This window comes from Canis lupus, chromosome 11, assembly GCF_003254725.2.
Source record: "Canis lupus dingo isolate Sandy chromosome 11, ASM325472v2, whole genome shotgun sequence".
NCBI lineage: Eukaryota > Metazoa > Chordata > Mammalia > Carnivora > Canidae > Canis > Canis lupus.
The window spans coordinates 59,557,927-59,579,095 of NC_064253.1; the positions used below are offsets into that span (position 1 = coordinate 59,557,927).

At 35.7% G+C, this 21,169-nt stretch overlaps 2 long non-coding RNA genes across 4 annotated transcripts in view; one reads left to right on the forward strand and one right to left on the reverse strand.

Annotated features, from left to right (window-relative positions):
• Positions 1-1,515, reverse strand: part of LOC112650518 (uncharacterized) — a 28,513-nt gene extending 26,998 nt beyond the window's left edge. Inside the window, exons 1-2 of the long non-coding RNA XR_003130251.3 lie at positions 1,203-1,515; positions 1,012-1,067 (exon numbers count right to left, since the gene is read on the reverse strand). This is a non-coding gene — a long non-coding RNA (uncharacterized LOC112650518). The remainder of the gene's footprint in view (positions 1-1,011; positions 1,068-1,202) is intronic.
• An 8,111-nt stretch (positions 1,516-9,626) lies between these two features.
• LOC112650403 (uncharacterized) lies at positions 9,627-20,936 on the forward strand. Of its 3 annotated transcripts, XR_004803583.2 has the most exons (6): positions 9,627-9,877; positions 11,179-11,208; positions 11,286-11,414; positions 15,629-15,682; positions 16,253-16,463; positions 20,438-20,936. It is a non-coding gene; the product is annotated as an uncharacterized LOC112650403 (long non-coding RNA). The 3 variants fall into 3 exon arrangements; XR_007414100.1 differs by lacking the exon at positions 15,629-15,682 and having other exon boundaries at positions 11,286-11,442; XR_003130137.3 differs by lacking the exon at positions 11,286-11,414.
• Positions 20,937-21,169: the final 233 nt, after the last annotated feature.

Genomic DNA, 21,169 nt, shown 5'->3' on the forward strand with positions numbered 1-21,169 from the left:
TGCACTCTAAGCACTGGAATGCCCTAAGGCAGAGAGTCAGTGAGGCAAGCACTTGAGGCATGGAGCTGTCAGACTGCATATATGCAGGAGCATAGGATCTGTCTGCTACTCAGAGGGATTTGGGGAGAGCAACAATACGAGCCACATGTGGGAATGTAAAGGAAGGAATGTTTATGGAATATTGAGGAACTCAGGGAGACATTACAAAGGAGGTGACTTCTGAACAGGGCATTGAAGGACGGTTAGAATTTAACTCCACTAGATGTGGTGAGGAAGAGAAGCAGGAAGTACCATTGAGTTTTGTTCAATTTCAGTCTACCCTGACCACCCAGTTTAAAGTTGCATTCCATCCTTCCCGGCCATTCCTTACCACAGTCCTGACTGCCCCCCTTACTTGATCTACCTGTATTCCACAGCAATCATGAACACACTACATAAATTATTAATTTGTTGGGCAGCCCAGGTGGCTCAGCGGTTTAGCGTGGCCTTCAGCCCAGGGCTTATCCTGGAGACCCGGGATCAAGTCCTGCATCGGGCTCCCTGCATGGAGCCTGCTTCTCCCTCTGCCTCTGTCTCTCTCTTTCTCTCTCTGTCTCTCATGAATAAATAAATAAAATATTTTTTAAAAATTATCCATTTGTTGTGTTTATTGTTTTTTTTTAAACTTTTTTTTTAAATTTTTATTTATGATAGTCACAGAGAGAGAGGCAGAGACACAGGCAGAGGGGGAAGCAGGCTCCATGCACCGGGAGCCCGATGTGGGATTCGATCCCTGGTCTCCAGGATCGCGCCCTGGGCCAAAGGCAGGCGCTAAACCGCTGCGCCACCCAGGGATCCCCCTGTTGTGTTTATTGTTTACTGTCCATACTACTCATCTTCACTAGCATATATGTTCCAGGAAGGCAGGAATGTTTGTCTAGTTTGTTCACTAATGTATCTTAAGGGCTCAGGACAGTGCCCAGCGCTTCAGTTGTTTAATAAGCATTTGGTGAATGAAAGAATGAACCTTACCATACAGCTCTTGAACTACTGGATGGCAATCTCTAACTTTAATGAAGATGGAGATTCTGAAAAGAGAAGGAAAGAAACATCAGAAAAAAATTAATGTGTTTAGCGTGGGACCCACTCGAATCCAATGAGAGATCCCAGTCATGTTTCACTACCCTGAGGAAGAGAAAGGGCAGGAATCAATGCTTGCTTACCATTCTGTCTCTGCTGTTTGACTTGATATTCAGCATCATACATCTGGTACATTTTCAAGGATCTTGTTCCTCAGGAAATTAGCTATATTTATAGTATTAATATACTCTGGCAGGCACAATAATCTCACATTTTTCTGGCATCATCTATCCTCAAGGGCCTCGAGGCTTCTGTGCTGGAAAGTTATTTCTCTTACAGTTTTGCATTTACTTCTTTCAACTGAGAGCATCTGTTACAGGAGTTGATTCTATTTGGCAGCTCCCACTCACTCAATAGTGCCCTTAGTATCACTACTAAACTCAAGAGTCTGCTTTCCCTGGGAACTCACGCTTCTGCCCCAATATGTCACAGAATTCTCCTCTGACACTAGATGGAATTATGAGGTACAAAAGCTTTAGAAGTGGACACTGTCCTTTGTGTGTCGTGGGCAGTCTTACAAGCAAGATATCCGCTAGCTAGAACTGATACATATGCTAGTTCTTGGATGATCAAACAGACATAGGTTCAGCGACAGCCCATGTCCACTTCTGACATCAAGTTTATACCTGCGTCACCCTGGCAAAATGAAATGCACTTATGCAGATCACCGTAATTCAGAAACTTTCTTAATTACGTTGCTGTTTACCTTTGTGCTGATGATGAAGAAATGGTTTGTTAAGCAAATTAATAGAGGAAAACCATTGTGAACAGAATGCTTGAAGTTTATAACTAATTCAAAGAAGAAATTACTTTCAGGCAACCTCAAGTTTTTTAGAAGCATCGTTTCCATGTAAATACCTGGGATAATAGGCTAATTACAATAGTTTTTATTTATTCATTGAAACTATTTCCCCAAAACAGTCTCTTAAACTATATGTTCACATTCTATCATCTAGTTTCCTTAAAAGTAAAACAAGTGGTTTTTTAAAAATATTCAATAATTTAGATTTGTCACTAACTATGCTACTACCCAATTAATGAGGTTTGCCAACAGCAGATTCACTGGTGATGAAGCAACACCATCAGATAAAAATGTCAAAAGCTCAATGGTAAATCTCAACATCAAGCAATTCCAGGTTTTATAGAGTTGTTTGAAAAGAAAAAGCACCTAGTGGGTTTTATTTAAACCAGCTGCTGCAGAGCCCCCTTGCAGACTACAGCACAGCAGGGGAGCCATAGCCTTGTAAAGCAATTCTTTGATGGAACCCTGTGCCTTTAGCGGGTGAAGGAGCAAACACATAAAAAGTTACCACCCTGTGATGACTTGCTGCAAGGGCTTTCTTGTCTGACCACTGATGTTTCCATTGCCTGTTTCACTCTGCAAACTCTGACATCTTTTTATCTTAATAATTACAAGTACTAAGTGGCATCTCTTATGGATATTATGTGGCTGGGTTCCTCCCTCCAATTATGGTTCTGCCTCTGCTTCAGCCAGAAGTCCTCCCTATCTATCTACTTCACATGGAACTGTTCGAAAAAGAATTGGAAAAACATGTCTTTAGTGTTTTTCCTAGTAATCAGTGTGATGATTTTAGTTTTTGTGTTTGGCTCTTTGATGTGATTGTATGTAACATTACCCTTTAGGATAGAGATCCAGTGAATGAGTTTTTCTACAAATAGTCATTCATACCAATTTTTCTTTCTTCACAAAATTTTTATTCTAAAAGGAAATTTACAAACCAAAGACTGAGGAGAATTACTGACTGGGACACTGGTGAAATTAGAGGAGTGTGAATGGGCCAGGCTTACACAGAGCTGATCAGTTGTGTCTATGCCCAAATTAGCTCTAGCATCTGCTAAACAACTGAACAAGGCAATTTAGTTGTTTATGCTTGGCTTAAACTCTTTTCTGTTGTTAGACCCCTACACTGATCCAGAGAAGCCATGGTTCTCTTTCTTTAGTAACAATATTTCCATGTCTCCTGCAGGGTGTGGAGGAAGCAATAGCTGCTGTTCTTGTACATTTTCAGGCAGGTCTCTCATTTTCATTTACCCCATCCCCTTTATCCCTCCTGACCCTTTGTGGTAAGTGATGCTTCTAATTCTTTAGGCCTTTCCAGAATGCTATGGAGAAGATAATCATCTCGTTGTCATAGTTTCTCTCTCTGCAGCCTCTTAGATTTGAAAATTTTCATTTTGTTAAGTGAGGTGCTTATTCCACATCCATTTCCATGTTCATATGTTTTAGCTTACAGATATTATCCAGAATATGTGTTTAGAGTAGGTGTTTCTGTGTCTTTTTCTGTGTTGGCTGTGGGTGATTTTCCACAAGGAAAGGGAATTGAAACCTGAAGTTGAGCATTCTATCTTAGAAACACCTGAAGTTAAGTGAAACAGGAATTAAGGGAATGGGATTCCAGGAAAAGTTTTTCAAAGCCACTGGAAGGTGTATTTGTGGTAAGCAGAATATTGTCATGTCCATATTATTATTTATGTATTATTTTAAAATTTATTTCAAGTTTTTATTTTAATTCCAGTTAACGTATAGCATTATATTTATCTCAGGTGTACAATAGGTAATTAAAAACTTCTATACATCACCCTGTGCTCTTCACAAGTGCTCTCCTAATCTCTATTTAAATGCATTCCCTTCCCCCAATCATCGATTTGTTCCCTATAATTAAGAGTATGTTTCTTCCTTTGTCTCTTTCCCTCTTTCATTTTTTTCCTTTTGCTTGTTTGTTTTGTTTCTTAAATTCCATGTATGAGTAAAATCATATGGTATTTGCCTTTCTCTGACTGCCTTATCTCACTTAGCCTTATATACTGTAGCTCCATGTTGTTGCAAATGATAAGAGTTCATTCTTTTTGGTGGCTGAATAATATTCCATTGTGTATATATACAATATCTTCTTTACCCATTCATTAGTTGATGAACACTTGGGCTGCTTTCATATCTTGGCTATTGTAATAATGTAATAATGCTGCTATAAACATAGGGGTGCATGTATCCTTTTGAATTAGTGTTTTTGTATTCCTTGTGTAAATACCTACTAGTGCAATTGCTGGATCATAAGGTAGTTCTCTTTTTAGCTTTTTGAGAAGCATCCATACTGTTTTCCACAGTGTCTGCACCAGTTTGCATTCCTACCAACAGTGCAAGAGTTCCATTTTCTCCACAGCCTCACCAACACTTGTTTCTTGATTTTTTTATTTTTGCCATTTGACAGGTATGAGGTGATATCTCATTGTAGTTTTTTATTGTATTTCCCTGATGATAAGTGATGATGAGCATCTTTTCATGTGCCTGTTGGCTGTTATTCATTCCCATATTAATCCCCAGAATATAATACCTTACATGGCAAAAGATACTTTGCAGATATAATTAAGTTAAGGATCTTCAGATGAGGGGATTATCCTAGGTTAGTCAGGTGGGTCTAATTGAATCACAAGACAGTTAAAAGGTAAAGAAGGGAATGTCAGAAAGAAGCAAGATTTGAAGAAAGCACACATCTGGCTTTGAAGATGGAGGAATGTGCAATAAACTTGGCCTCTAGAAGTCAGAAAAGCCAAGGAAACAGATTCTTCCTTAAGCCTCCAGAAGAAATGTGCCCTACTAACCCATTTTGAACATTTGACATTCAGAAATTGTAAGACAATAAGTTTGTGTTGTTTTAAGCCACTAAATATGTAGTAATCCTTCATGGCAGCATTAGAATACTAATACAATATATATATTAGTATACCAGACACCAGTCTTAATTTAAATTAAGAAATTAATTTAAATTAAGAAATTTAAATTTTACCCTGAATGACAGTAATGACCACAGAGAGATTTTAAGCAGAGAGATTTCACAATTAGCTTTGCACTTTAAGTTTTCCAGTCCAACAAAAATTGGGACGGGGAACAAATTAGAAGGGCCAAAACTAGAAGTAAGTAAGTTGATTTGGAGAGTATCTCCATAATCCAGTTAATTAATGCTATGTTTATTAGCTAAAATAGCCAATGAAATGGAGAAAAAGTGATAAGCCTAAAGACACATTAACAAAATAGAACAACTGATTAAGTCTAGAATAACTAAATAAAAACCAGAATTCTAAAGGACTCACAAATTCTGTGATTGGGAGGATCTTTTATTTTTCTGGAAGATAAAAAGTAGAGAAGAGGGTTTAGATTTGGTAAAGATACAAGCTTGATTTTAGATATTCTGTTTTTGAGGTGCCTATAAGGTTTACAAGTGAAAAAGATATTCAATAGCAGATGGATATATGAGAAATGGATTAGGTTTTTCAATGCTCAAAGATAGAAAATAAGTAACAAGTGGGAAGGAATTATCATGAATTATTTAGAGAAGCTTCCCATTTCTTTTAACCACACTTATATCCATGACTTTTACTAATATTTATAAACCAATGATTCTAAATTTATAGCTCTAGTTTTAGTTCTTATAATCTAATCTGCACGAGATCCCTCCTTCACTATTTTTGGACACTACCTTGACATTTAAAGGCCTATTAAATCTCATCTTTCATCATCCTGTTTAAGAGAACTACCACTCCTTGGTTTCCAAGCCAGAAATCTCATGTCCTCTTCAACAACTCCTTCTTTCTCACTCATATCAAATTCATGACCAATTTCTGTCCATTTTACTTCTCCAGTGTCTCTGAAGCCCTCTGCTCTATCACCACTGCCATTTCTTTGGCTCAGACTCTGATAGCAACCTTTTACTCATTAATGCATCCTCTTTTCTCCAATCTGTCCACTGCGCTAGCACAGAAGAGACAAGATAGTAAGTATCATTGCTTCAACATGGCTTCCTGCATAAGGTCTACACAAAGCCCCTGTAAAGTAGGAAAAAAAAATCTTGCCTTCTTTCCTTTTATCAGGGTGCAAATTTCCTTGCAGGAACCCAACCATTCCAAACACTTTATTGGCCAGAACCAGGTCACTTGTTCAATCCTTCACCATTCATTAACCTAGGGAAATGTTTAGCTTAGACTACTTATGCTTAATTTTATGAACTTAGCTTGTGACCTACCAAATAAAGTCAGGCTTATTTAATGGAGGAAAGGTGTGTGGATAAGGATCACGGTTTACAGACAACCAATATCTCCTGCATCCAGAAATCAAGAAATAATAAGGTGGTAGATTTCTTCCAGATTTAAAAATAAGTAAATAAAGAGAAACATGTAAATACAAAGGTTAAACAATGATATGCATCTCTTTATTTTTAGGAAGGTTCTTTCAATCCTCATTCTGGAAAAGTTTTTATACTGCTGAAAAATATGTGTATTGAATTCCCCGTAAGTATATTTGCATAAAAATGTAAGGAATGGATCAGGATAGTAATACATTTTTATGTTTAAGCATGTGAAAGCACAGGTGCACACATAGGGGTTGGATCTAAGCTCACCTAAATAGACACCACACAGTTCATCTCATGTCATTCATCCAAAGATCCTGCAAATAGTTATTTGATCTCTGTATGTCTAGTCATTCTTTTCATATTCATTTTAAAAGCTTAACCTAACACATTCTGTGTTTATGTCTGTGAATACTGCTACCATCTGCCCATTTAGGGGCAGCGCAGCAATTATAAAAAATGGTCATTGGTGTCTCAATAAAGGATAGATGGGGCCAAATGAAGAGAAGAGATTATCACAGACTTTTAAAACCAGGGGCTTCAAAATGCATTGTTTGTATGACACATTTTGAATGTCAGTAGCTTCTGTGTTATGGTTTCTTTACTTGGCCCTAAGCTGGAGCTCATTTCTGTTTTTCAGTAATGTATTGTCTTGTTAATTATTTTACTTTCATGTAAAGCATCGAACATTTTAGATATCCTCGCACATACATTGTAATAAATAATAATACCTATTACACCAAAAGGCTTAAGTTTCTTAAAGTAAGTTAACAGTACCATCTACCAAATGTCCATTACTCACATTTTTCTTCATGTACATTCCTCTTGGGTCTGTCTATTCTAGAATTTGTGCTGATAATGAGCTTTTGAATACTGATTCTATATGACACAAGGTCATATTTGAAAGCTTTTTATCAAAATAACTGAAGATGTGATCTTAAATACACCTCATCAATACAGCTGTCTCTAATCTCTGGGGATAAATAGTGACAAATGAGGCTTAGTTTTTGACTTGTTTAGCTGCTGCTGAAACAGAGTAGCTGTTTTAATGGAGCTTTTAAGTGGATAATAGGCATGCAGTAAACATTCTGAGGTATGATAATGAGCTCTATGTATGGATGCAGGACTATATTTTTCACTGTGTTTCTGCACAAGAAAGTGTTTGCAATTTATAAAAGAATCAGAAGTCTATTTACATGGCCACTGGGATGTGTGCTAAATTTCCTTATGCATTTAAATATCCCTATTTTCACACCCACTACAACCATTATTTAGTTTGCAGATTCATTAAACTGTATAATGTGTTCTTATTAACTGCCAAAGAAATCATGTCAAATTAGGTGTGGATTTTTATTACTTTAAAAAAATAGCACGCAATAATGCAACATGCTCAAAATGTCTGAATGACAAAATGGGTATGAGAAGAAAAAACTTTGCATAAAAATCTTTCATCCTAGCCTTCAAATTAATGTATTTAATGTTAATGTACTCCAATTACAGAAAAGTACTTGCTGTGATTTCAGGATAGGTTTGATGAAACCAAATCTAGATTCTCTAATTGCTGAACTCATAAATGATTACGACCAGAATACAGGAGCCATGGAATCCTGACAAAGAAGTAGAAACTCTTGCTCTTGCAAATCTAAAATGTAGTTGGTATAAAGGAAAGATTAGCAGAGGTAAAAGTAAAAGCTATGGTTGAGTGCTCAGACAATAAAATATTCTGATTTCCTAATAAAATCAACAATTGGTTTCCTGAAAATAAGATGATATGAAAACACATACAAGAACAAAAAATTTTATAAGACCTCATATTTCCCATTATATGTACCCTACTGAAGATGAGAGTATGGTTTTGGGGAAACAGCATGGAGTTTGGTGCAGACAATTCTTCCTACATATAACACTTCCTAGCTATGTGGTTGTGAGCAGATTACATATCACCCTTATTCTCAGTTTTCTTCTTATTAAAATGTGGCAGAGTGTGTACTTCTAACTCAAATGATCAGGTGACTTCTGTTTATAACCCTGTGGAGTCAAGATATTCTGAAGGGCCTTCTAAATACTAAACAAATAGGTATTGTATGTATGTATTTGTGTGTGTATGTATGTATATGCTTTTTAAAGCATTACTGGATTATAAGAAATAAAAAAAATTTAATAGCCACCTCTTAATTTTTTTAAATGGAAAACCAAAAGGTCTGATTGCCCCAGTACAAATTCCAGCATCAGAGCTGCTAAACCAGCTACAAAACATTAGCAAATCTAACAATATATGAAATATCCATAAAAATACATAAAAAGGATACATTTTGTACAATTAAGTGACCATATTAACAGACTAAATAAAAAAAAAACCTATGCAATTATCTCAATAGATGTAGAAAAATCATTTGCCAAACTTTATCATTCAACAAAAAAACTAGGAATGGAAAGGATTTTCCTTAACAGAATAAACAACATCAAAATATAAACCTATAGCTACCATCCTACTTAATGGTGAGAGACTGAATGCTTTTCCTCTAAGATTGAGAAAGCAAGGATGTATCTTATTACCCCTGATCAACATGGAACTATAAGTACTGACTAGCACAATAAAGCAAAGAGAAGTAAGACTAGTAGATTGAATAGAAAAATTGTATTCACAGAGGACATGTTTGTTTATTTAAAAAATTCCAAAGAATCTACAAAAATAGCTCCAATAACTGAGTGAGTTTAACAAGGTCATAGGATACAAAGTTTATATATAGATGTCAATCATATTTCAAAATACCAGCAATGATGGGCAGGTATAGGATAGATATTCCCATTCCAAAAGGAAGAAAGGAGTGACAGGTTTCAACTAAGTCCAAAACCCAGCAAAGCAAACTCCATTCAGCCTTACAGCTCAAAAATAATCCTCTTTGGTTTGAAGCTCTGACTTCCAGACCCACTGGAGTGGCAACAAGAATTTGGTTGGAAGCTATCTGGCCTGTTGAGGTGGTCACCAGGATGATATCTGGATCATCCTTGGGGTCCTTCTTCTCTTTTCTTGAAGGACAAGTTCACACACAAAGCCAAATAGCTTTATGGTCCAGTCCTGTAGGGTCTAAGAAGCCCAGCAACCTTCCTTCATTTCATCCCACTTTCTCTGTTCTCCTAAATTCAAACTGGCAGTATCTTCTGGTGTAATCATTCCCTATTCTTTGCCGCCTTTGAGATGGCTAATAAGATCTGTGGTTTATGCTCAAACTTAAACCTCCTTACAAAAAGGACAACCTTGGTGTTCTCATTTTTTGCGATATGGACAGGCTGAGAATTTTACAAGGCTCCAAGTTCTGATTTCTTTATTGCTAAACAATTCCATCTTCGATTTATCTCTCTCCTGTCATATTTTAACATAAGTAGTCAGGAGGAACCAAGCCACTCCTTCAATATTTTGCTTAGAAATCTCAGCTAAAAATCCGATCTTACTGCTTGCAAGTTCTGTCTTCCAGAAAAGACTAGGACACAAACACAATTCAAACAAGTTCTTTGCTACTTTCTAATGGGGATTATCTTTTCTCCATTGTCCAGTCACATGTCTGAGACCTCATTGGAATGGCCTTTACCATCTGTATTTCCACCAGCATTCTGTATGTGATTATTAATGTATTTTTTAAGAAGATGGAAGCTTTTTTTTTTTAAGATTTTATTTATTTATCAATGAGAGACAGAAACAGAGAGAGAGAGGCAGAGGGAGAAGCAGGCTCCATGCAGGGAGCCCGATGTGGGACTCAATACCGGATCTCCAGGATCACGCCCTGGGCCAAAGGCAGATGCCAAACCACTGAGCCACCCAGGGATCCCCAGAAGCTTTCTTTACAGTTTTCCTCTTTCTATTCTGAGCCCTCACCAGAATTACTTATAAAAATCTTTTTATAGCAATATTGGATTTTGCTAGCATTGACCTCAAAACTCTACAACCTCTGCCCATTATCCACTTCCAAAGCCACTTCCACATTTGTAGGTATTTGTTAGAGTGGAGAGCCCCCCCCCCCACTCTCAGTACCAATTTCTATCTTAGTTCTAGCTCGCGTCATGGGGTCTCTACTCCTATGACTGAATGCAACCTAATTACTTCCTAAAGGACCCACCTCGAAATCCCATCACATTAGTGATTAGGAAGTCAACATATGAATTTTGAGAGCAGAGGAACATTCAATCCATAGCACTGCCATAGTGCCCTACCATAAAATGTATCAAATTATACTGTTATTGCCTGTTCACTTGTCTGCCTTTCCTATTGGACTGTGGAAGAAGATCTTTGTCATTTTTATGGTTGTATTCCGTGCATCTAGCCCAATGACAGTAGGCCCCAAATAAATATTTGTTGAATGACCAAGGAATTGATACATAGAATAGAAAGATAGTAATCTTTTCTTTTTGTAATGAATATTTTAAATATTTATTAATACCTCCCTCAGGAGTAGCAAATGCAATTTTATCATTTTATATTTTTGAGTGAATTTGCATTTCTTTTCATTAATTTATAGTTTGTTATAACTTTTTCCTGAGAAGCAGAGGGAAAGGAAAAATTACTATTAGCTTATAAATAAGATCATTGAAGCTCAAAGCAGGTAATATCTCTTTCAAAAGTTAATGCTAGCTTTCAGATTGAAATCTCCTAAAAATCAGCATTCAGCACACAAAAAAATGATTCTTTCAAATGTTCAGTATTATGATGGTTCTTTCTGTGATGTGGATAGAAAAAGAAAGAGCTCCATATTCCTTATAAAGAATTGTATAACTTAATGTGGAATGTGAATGATGTAATTAGCTAAGATTCATACAGCTATTATTGTTGGGAAAAAAAAGTGTTCTCATTTTTTTCAAAACATAACCCATAGACACTGAAAATATCATTTTCAATAATTTGTTTTTTCCTTTTTCCCAGTCCAAGATGTAGTGAAGTGTTGATGAACTGGTGAGTAATTGTCTTATCATTCATTCTAAATTCTACACAACGCAGACTGCATAAATTCCAGTCTATTATTCTTACAGTATTTATTTCAGGTTGATGTCAATTTACAGCTACAAGAACATTTAATTGAATCTGTTGAAGAAAGGACGTGAAGCATTTCTGGATATACGAAATTACACTGATATTGGTAAACTGTAAACAATCAACCTGTAGGTGCCTTCAAGATCTAACATAAGAGTAATTAGTTCCATATTATTAATTTCTAATTCTGTCTTCTGTTTGTAGCACTAGAAGCATTAGACCAATATGAAAGAGAGAAAGAAAAAGAAAAAGAAAGAAAGAAAGAAAGAAAGAAAGAAAGAAAGAAAGAAAGAAAGAAAGAGAAATCTCTTGCAATTTCATCTCACCAACAAATCCTTTGTTTTCATATTTTGTGTTTTCTGGATCATGGGAAAACAATTTTATGTGTTTGGAAATATAGTGTAGATTTTAATGTTTTTTTTTTCACTTGACATGATGTTATAGACATTTTTATATGTTGCTATTCTTCACAGTAGTACTTTTTAATGGATGGTTTCTAGCTTACAAATTGATATTCTGTTATTTACTGAACCATTTCTCAGTTTTAGACATTAAACTGCTTTCAGGTTTTTCACTGTTATGAATAAGTCAGCAATGAGTCCTTTTGCATGTGATTTTTACTTTTTCCATAAAATAACACGGTGTCACCAATAGCAACAGCAGGTCAAAAAACTTGAAAATTTTCCAAGTTTTTGCTGTTTTGTTTTCAAAAGATAACTACAGTTTATACTCTCACCAGGGTGCATTAGTGCCCAGTTTCAACACAAACTCACTTGCACATATTTGTTAATAGTTGTAAAAAGAGCATTGGATTTTACTTCTTTAATAAATAGTCATACTAGTTTTGTTTCATATGTGACTGTAGGTGTGAGGATTCATCATCCCCTTCTAGATGTAGCTCCCTGACATAAAGACTCTTAAAACAATGACAAGTTTACAAGGGCAGTTGATAAACCTCTGAGGGGAAAATGATCCCACCCCTAATTTACCCTTTCCCAATGTGTTGGTCCATATTCAACTGTGTTTTTGTTTGTTTGTTTATTTGTTTAATTTTTTTTTGTTTTTAATATTTTATTTATTTATTCATGAGAGACACAGAGAGAGAGGCAGAGACATAGGCAGAGGGAGAAGCAGGCTCTCTGCAGGGACCCCAATCAATACAGGACTCAATCCCAGGACCCCGGGATCATGACCTGAGCCAAAAGCAAACACTCAACCACTGAGCCACCCAGGCACCCCTCAACTGTGTTTGGTAGGGATTCATTTTTCATTTTATTCTTACCACAAAATCACTAATTCAATATTTTTTGATGTTGGAACATGATCTGTATCATTCTGCATTTCATCTTGTAGAGGAAGTAAGGATTGAGATGAGTTTCTGCATCCTCCATAATTGCATAATAGCATAAATATTTCTATTTGACATATAATCTAAAAAATCGTATCAGTAAAATATGAAGAATTACTGCACTTCAGAGCACCACTGAACTTAGTCATGGTTGTATCCATCTTTAAGGTCACTATTGAAACTTTGATTCTAAGGGATTTTTTTTTAATGTATTAAATGTTGATTTTTGTAAAAATAGCTACTGTCTACCAAGTGCCTACTGTGTGCTGGACATTTCTATATACCTTATATCTAATTTTCCCAGAAATCCTATGAAATAGATATTCATTGTCTCCGTTCTGCTGGTTATAAAACGAGGACTCAGAGATGCTAAGTGTCTTGTCCAGGTCCAGGCAGTAGATGACTAAACTGAATTTCACATCCAGTATTGTCTCTCTAACATCTATGACCTTTCAGTTATATTGAGTCATTTAAAAGGGTAAGTATATTTTATCCTCCAAACACCAATTTTTTATAATAAATTATGCTTTGACATTTGTATATTTTAATTTAAAGTTATGAAATTATAATCCAAGTAATCAAAACACTCAACCAATTTACTATTTTTGCTTATAAAGTAATAACAATTTCTTTCCATTTAAATTTTCATCTGAATGCACTAAAAAACCTAGCATAAATAAAAACCACTCTTGGGGCATTATCTCCCAATGCTTTTTTCTGCCAACTGTACTTTGTGGGTAACAGCCTCATTGGCCATTCTTTGAACATGATTTTCACCTTCTTGCTTTTAGACCTTAGCTCATTTTCAACTGCAAGCCTCCTTCTCTATTAAGGGTGCAATCCAAAGAATATCTTCCTTATAATAGCTTTATTAATCATGTCAATCAAAGTTACTCCTCCCTCTTTGCAGTAACTATACTACTTTGGTCTAAACATCTCTATATTATTTATATCCCATGCAGTGTATGGAAAGAACACGAGCTTTGAAGTTACACAGGTGTGATTCAGTATTCACCTCTAATCTAAATCGTGTCACTTTTTTGAAGATCAGTGTGTAATTGTTAACTATTGCTGGGTAGCAAATGACTCCAAAATTCAGTGGCTTAAAACAATAGCATTTTTCGGGTGCTGGGTGGCTCAGTCGGTTAAACATCTGCCTTCGGCTCAGGTCATGATCCCTGCTCCCCCACCAACGCATGCTCTCTCTCTTTCTCTCTCTGAAATAAATGTATAAAATCTTTAGAATAAAAATACAATAAGCATTTCTGAATGCTTTTTTTTAAGAAAATGAAAACTTTTAAGATTGACTTTTAGCAACTTTTAAATATACAGTATTGTATTATTTATTATAGCTTTATTATTGACTTAAAGTTCTATTTCTCTTAAATCTTGAGTAAGCAAGGTGGTTCTTTTGGGCTTGGCTGGGCTTACTTACATATCTGTAATGAGACTTGTATCAAGGGTGCAGCTTTCTTATCTTGGCTGGGTTCCTTCCCATGTTTGGTAGTTGGCTGGCAAGATGATCTATGATAGCCTCAGGTAGGACAACTGGCTCTTTCCATGTAATTTCTCATCCTCCAGTAAGCTAACCGGAGCTATCTGTGAGAATAGAATGCCAAGAGAAAGCAAGTGAAAGATTTCCTAGAGACTGAGCTCAGAAATGATAGTCAATTCTACTGCACCCTGTTGACCAGAAGCTAATCAAAAGTGAAGTTTAGATTCAAGTCATGGAAGCACTTGATGGGAGGAGCTGCCAAAATCAGCGTAATGGGAATGTCTACATTTCAGAGCTACTGTAAAATAAGATATGATTAAAAAGTACTTCGCAAATGCTTTGAATATATAAATTTGATACATGTTAATTATGTGTTCCTTATACATCTTGGTCCCCCATATCCTATGCATGGTAAGTCTACAAGAAGTACCAAATGAATGGATTATAGAAATATATAATTTAGAGGACTTTCTGAAAAGTTTTAAAAATATTTTAATAAAAATATGCAATTAAATAGACACCTTATTGCCTCAAAATTGGATTTAATTCAAGTTATGTAAAATACATAGCAAAATAAAAACTGGTGCTAAAAGCCAGGACAATTTTAACCATTTTTCTTCAAACTCTGGTTTCTTAATTTATATTTTTATGTCATATAAAAAGTAGGAATTTTAAAAGGAGGTATTTGATCATTTTCAATATATAATTTGTGCAGGACCATTATTTTTAGCGATAGATTTTCTTTTATGAGAGTGAAATAGAGTATATAAATTCTGCATCGCATGCTGAGAGAAAATCAGTATGGCTACACACTTCTCATGCTTCAAGGATTTTTAGTATAATAGAAATCTACAGGAACATAACACCTTCGAACTTCACTGCCTCAATGTGTCTTAGACAGACATGGTAAGAATGCATTCTTGTAAGTTTTACTTGCTGAAATAAAGCACACATAGGGTTTAGTAGCCAAACAAATGTGCTGACTTTACTTACAATTTTAGAAGCTACCTTTTTTGTCAAAGAGCTTGGAACAATAATCTGAAAAAAACAAATATGTCAATTTTAGAAATGGGTAAATTACAGAAAATTGAAATACCTGTGCTTATATATGTGGTAAAACTCAGAGCCAGAATATGACTCATACAAATGGATAAAATTTCTCTCATTCAATAAGAGGATAAAATCCTCTACAATAATGAAATCCATAATTTCCCTAATTCATCTCCTCTTACAGGTTCAGATGTTTCTACAGAATCCTGAAATTCTAATTCAATGTTTCTAACATTTGATTGGCATCTTATCTTTTATACATGTTAAAGGCAATTTTTATACTCATTAAAAAATATACAAGTTTGAATATGCAATGCTTTTTAAATTAGTGTTTCAAGATTAAGTAGTTAAAAAAAACTCAACAATATTGAATACCATAATAAAAATCATGTGTGTAGCATCTGGTTTTATCATACTTTCACATTATTCCATATTTGCTTTTGTTATAGTTGGGGTTCTCTCTACAATACTTGCATTTCCATGACCTTTGCTCCTTCTCAGAGGTAGTCTCATTAATTCAATATTTATCATTTTTAATTAGGTTTTCTACTCTTTCTATACTTGTATTTATCTCTAAACAATATATATTATAATTTTGCAGAGTTTTAAACTTTATATAAATGGTATCATATTACAGGTATTATTTTGCAAAGTGCTCTGTTTTATTTAACATTATGTTTGTGATCATCATCCGTATTAATATATATTTTGCTCTGTTTTATTTATTTTGACTGCTTTATATTTGTAAGATTCTATTCCATGACAAAATCACACTATTTTTTTCTCCTGCTGATGGACACTTCAATTGTTTCTAATTCTTCCCTTTTTCAACTAGTGCTGCCATAAATCTTGAGCATATTTCCTTTTATACACATATCAGAATTTCTCCTAGAAAAGAAGCTGCTGAGTTGTAGGGAATATACACTTTCAACTTCACTAGATATTACCAATTTACAATTCATTCACTGTTTATTAGAGTTCCCTTTATCCACATTTTTTTTTTTCTAAAGTAAGTTATGTGCTTTCTCATTGTCATGGAACATACTATGATCCTTTTTCCTCTTTGACCTCAGGGTATACTCAACTATGTAACTGTCAGATTCTTTCTTCATCAAGATCATGGATCATATTACACGGGAGAGAGGAACCATATCAGTTCCTCCACCACAATTGCAGCAAGGAAGACATTTCATTCTGTGGGAGGAAGAAATCAGGAATGCTGAGTAGGGGCACCTCTCTCTGATCCCATATGAAGGAAATGTTTGAGTAAAGGACTATCTCCAGGTGAGTCCTCTGCAAATAAGCACACAGATCTCACAGGACAAGACTCTTGGTACTATGTAGCCTGGGAGTCACTAAACATCCTTACCTATCTACCCCCAGGTTCTCCTAGAAAGCCTTATATTGAAAAGCTCATTTTGTCTTGGGAATGAGGCACCTTCGATATGTGTTGTGTTACTGTCCAAGAGTTAGCAACATTTGCAATCTCCCCCTATCCCCCCAAAAGTGATAAACTGATTTTGCCTACTGATCTGATTCCTATGTTCTGTGTAGCATCAAGTTTGCCTGGTTACAGCAAGACATTAACTCCTTCAATTTCTAATTGCCTAATTTACTATAGGAAAAGCAACTGGGAATAAGAGGGAAAGCATTTTCTCAACATAGCCAGAAAGTAGCAAATCCTGAAATGTAACTTGGTCCTGCTTCTAGAAAAATGCTTTTTTTCTATTATACCATTCTTCCAAAATGATTCCCTTTACGTTCTCTAGTTTTTCCTCTGAGTTTTGTGGGTTGGTTTTGTTTTGGCTTGGTCTAGCTTTTATATACATATTTTTTTTTCTTGAGAAAATTGCGTTTATAATGTATTTCTAGAAATAATATTATGTAAACATAAACTTTAGTCTCAGTATTATATAGGTCCTCTGCATGGAATATTCTATCCCCTGTCAACTCTTACAAGCCATAGAATTTCAGAGCAAGAAGGGATCCTCAAAAAGTTGTCTCAACACTCTCAATTTCCAGATACAACAGAGATGAAAAATTAAATATAAAGAGGGTATTGCCCAGTGTTTTCCTGCTCAGAACAGGCAGAGCCACAGTCATAGTATTTTTTTCTGATTGTAACAGTAAAGAATAAAATAAAACTAAACTACAAAATCCTACCAAACAGAGATAACTACTATTAAAATATCATTGTCTGCTTCTTTAATCAAAGTACCCATTAACACAATAGGTAACTAAATTGAATATTAATTTAATACCACAATTATTATTGTAATCCACTTGGGTTTAATTTCATTCTAGACATTTTTTAGATATGTGACCTTAAGCAAATTATTTAATCTTTCTGAGCCTCAGTTTCCCCATCTGTAAATATAGGGGAATAGTTTTGAGGATTAGATGTAATACATGAGAAAACTGAGAACAATATCTGCCAATAATCAGTGCTTGATAAAGCATAACTATTCTAAGTGAAAACACAGACTGTGTGGTTCATTATAATAGGAAAGATACTTTTATATTTCATTGTGTATTCTATTTGGCTATATACACATAGTTCTACATAAGATACTCAATATTTTTTTAAAATATGTATGTGTTTCTCTTTCTTTTTTATAAAGTAGACTCCATGCTCAGTGTGGAGCCCAACATGGGGCTTGAACTCCTGACCTTAAGATCAAAAGTTGGATGCTTAACGGACTGAGCTACCCAAGTGCCCTCAGTCTCCCTTTTTTATAAAGGGATCTATCAGATCAATCAGAAATTTGAGCTATGTTAAACATAATTTTATCTTAGGAGTTGGCATCCTACTGGGCCACACCCCAAAAGTAATTATGTCCTGGAACAGACAGTTCAGTGGAAGTATTTCCACCACACACCCAATCACATCTTCATCTTGAGCAGTTAGATTTATGTGTGCATTAAAGGTCAAAAAAAAAGTGACAAGGTCTACAAAATATGACCTTAGCTATAAATAAAAAATTTCTATGTTAATATTAAGAATATGTATATAATAACAAACATATATTTACATTAGGAGAAAATATACCAGGATTTTATCATGTACTTTTCTGAATTCCCAGGATGAATTATGGTACTTTTATAATAAGAAAATTCATAAAAGGAAAATGAAGGGATGTTTTCTCCCTTCTGTGAATTGTTTATATATGAAACATAATACATATTTTTTAATTGAAGACAATGACAAATCTTCAGGTGTCCAACTTAGACTGATTTAGTACTTTATATCATGAGTTAGGCTGCCTCTTCCTGGCTTTACCTGTGCTGTCCTAACAGCCTTATCTCCTTTTCTTCTTTTGCCTCCAACACTCCATTATCACCTAAAGAAGAAGCTTAACCATATCTTCAGATATAACTTGTTTCTTCTCCTGAATTAAGATCTTATTAATTACTAATAATTGGCCTTGTCTATCTTTGTGACCTACTGTGGCTTTAATATATATATATATTATGAACCTGAAATAATTTTTTGTACCTTTCCAAGGATATGTCTGTACCTTGGGATTACAAATTCTAATTTATCCTTGTTTCCCCAGTATTTAACAGAATAGGTGCTCTGTGAACATTTGTTAAGTAAGAAGAAGAAAGAGGGAGAAAGAAGGAAGGAAAAGATTGATTGTGTTAATTTGGAAACAGACTACTGTAATGGACGATAGAGTTTCTGCCAAGAGAATTGTCTTTAAGAATGGGAAGAATTAGTCCAAAAAGAAACTGGCCCCTTTCCATGTTAAGTTTTTATTTGTAACCATCCTAACCCAGCTATGATTGTGTATAGGTCCAGGGAGAATGAAAGGAGCTGTGTATCAATTGAAAGTTCTATTTCACTCGACTCAGTAATGATTTGTAACACAAATATTTCTGCTGTGGAATACTTCTTTTTACACCTGAACATAACATACTTCACAAGTGCAGAGGTATTAGCATAGTGGCAGCAGTAATGCTGGCTTATGCCATATGGGATACTGGACATAGTGCCATTAAATAAAGACAAAGCAGTTTTAGAGGCCAGCCCCTGGGAAATCTCCATGATATTAGTGATCCTGGCTATGACATCAGCAAATCTTGAAAATGGCCGGTATTCAGTAAGTAGTGGTGGTAGAGATGACCTGATTCTAAGGCCACTAAGAACAATCTCTGCTTAGGGCACATGTATCTTCCTGGGCAGTATCTCTGTAGCATTGTTGAGGCTGGTGGCTGTGGATTCTTGAATATTAGTTAAAAGAATTTAATTAGTTAATTTCTTCAATTATTTATCATATATTCACCTAGTGCCTACTCTATGTAAATCATAGACCTAAGTTTTTCAAAGTGCTGGACGTACACTAGGGAAGGAAACAAGTGAATTTTCTGTTCTCATGGAGCTGAAATTTTAGGAGGAAGAAGCAGAAAATAAGGAGATGAGCAAATAAGTAATAAAATTTCAGGTATATATACTCAGGATAAGAAAGAAAGGAGTCAAGGATGACTTCTAGGTTTTGGAGAATGTTTATGCCATTTGCTGAAATATAGAAGCATAGGGGTTTTAGTGGGCAAAATCAGGTATTTGGTTTCGGACAAGCAAATTTTGAGATGTGGACTCAATAGTAATGGAAATGTTGAGTAAGCAGTTGGATAAGGGAGTCTGAAGCTTGATGGATAAGGGGGATCACAGCAGTGACTCTCCAATGCAGCAAGTCTGGAATTAGGGATAGGAACATTGGTAGTACAGCCTGGAGCAGTAAATACGAGCTGACTGCCGCTGGCCCTCTGGACTGACTTGTAGTCCGTAAATCCCACCTAGAGGCATTCCCATATGTGTTCAAGGACGGTTACTCTGAAAGGAAAGGAGCTGGAATTGGTGGAGAAATTGGTGGGGAGCTTGAAGCAAGTTAGATTTGAGTGCTAGGGAAGCCTGGGTGGCTCAGTGGTTGAGTGCCTGCCTTTGGCTCAGGATCCTGGAGTCCCAGGATCGAGTCCCACATCGGGCTCCCTGCATGGAGCCTGCTTCTCCCTCTGCCTATGTCTCTACCTCTCTCTCTGTTTCTCTCATGAATAAATAAATAAAATATTAAAAAAAAGATTTGAGTGCTAGTGCTGAGGTGATCTCATTGATACCTCCAACCTTAGTAAGGTATGGTATGTTCTGGTAATAAATGTACATGCAGAATGCCATATCCTTGTCCAACCAAGTGTCCCAATGTGATTATACATTTTTACTGTATAATTAATTCACAATTAACATTTATTAATGTCTGCAGATTAGTGATGTTATACTAGTGGAGACAGTATGGGATAATAGGAGGGCACTGGACTTGGAGCCAACGTAATTTTCCTTTAATGAAGAACTTGTTGCCTCAGCTTCTGGGAGTCCTGTTGGCAGACAGTATTCAGCTGTCACCACCTTCAGTGATTGCTTCAGCTGCAGAGAACTGTGTCTGCTAAGTTCATACCCCTTCCTCGGGTAGCCCTCATCCAAAGCAGGAAGATTGCGGGCAGGCCACAGAAAGAGCTAGGCCTGAGAAGCCCCAGCAGTTTTTATACTGGATGTTGGAGTCATCCCAGCCCAGGCATCAAGCATGTGAATGAGATCTGTGAGGTGACCACAGCTCTGGTGATCACATGATTGCATGGTCCCAAGTAAAGATTGACTAGCTGAGCCTAGTCAGTTCTCAGATAAGCAAAATAAATGAGTGCCATTATCTTAAGACACCACTTTAAGGTAGTTTGTTCACAGCTATTAAATAACTGCAACAATAATCATTTTATTTCTTTCAGCCTCAATTTCTCTATATATGATATGGGAATAATTGTATTAAAACTACCTGGACCTATCTCATGAGCATGTTGCGGAAATAACTTTAATAGTTTATGTAAACTTGCTTTATAAGCTGTAAGAGGCATAGGACATGCAATTTATTGTAATTATCACCATAAATCATCATTAACTTGGAAGACAGTATACGGAATACCAAGAAAGCATGGCTTCTGAT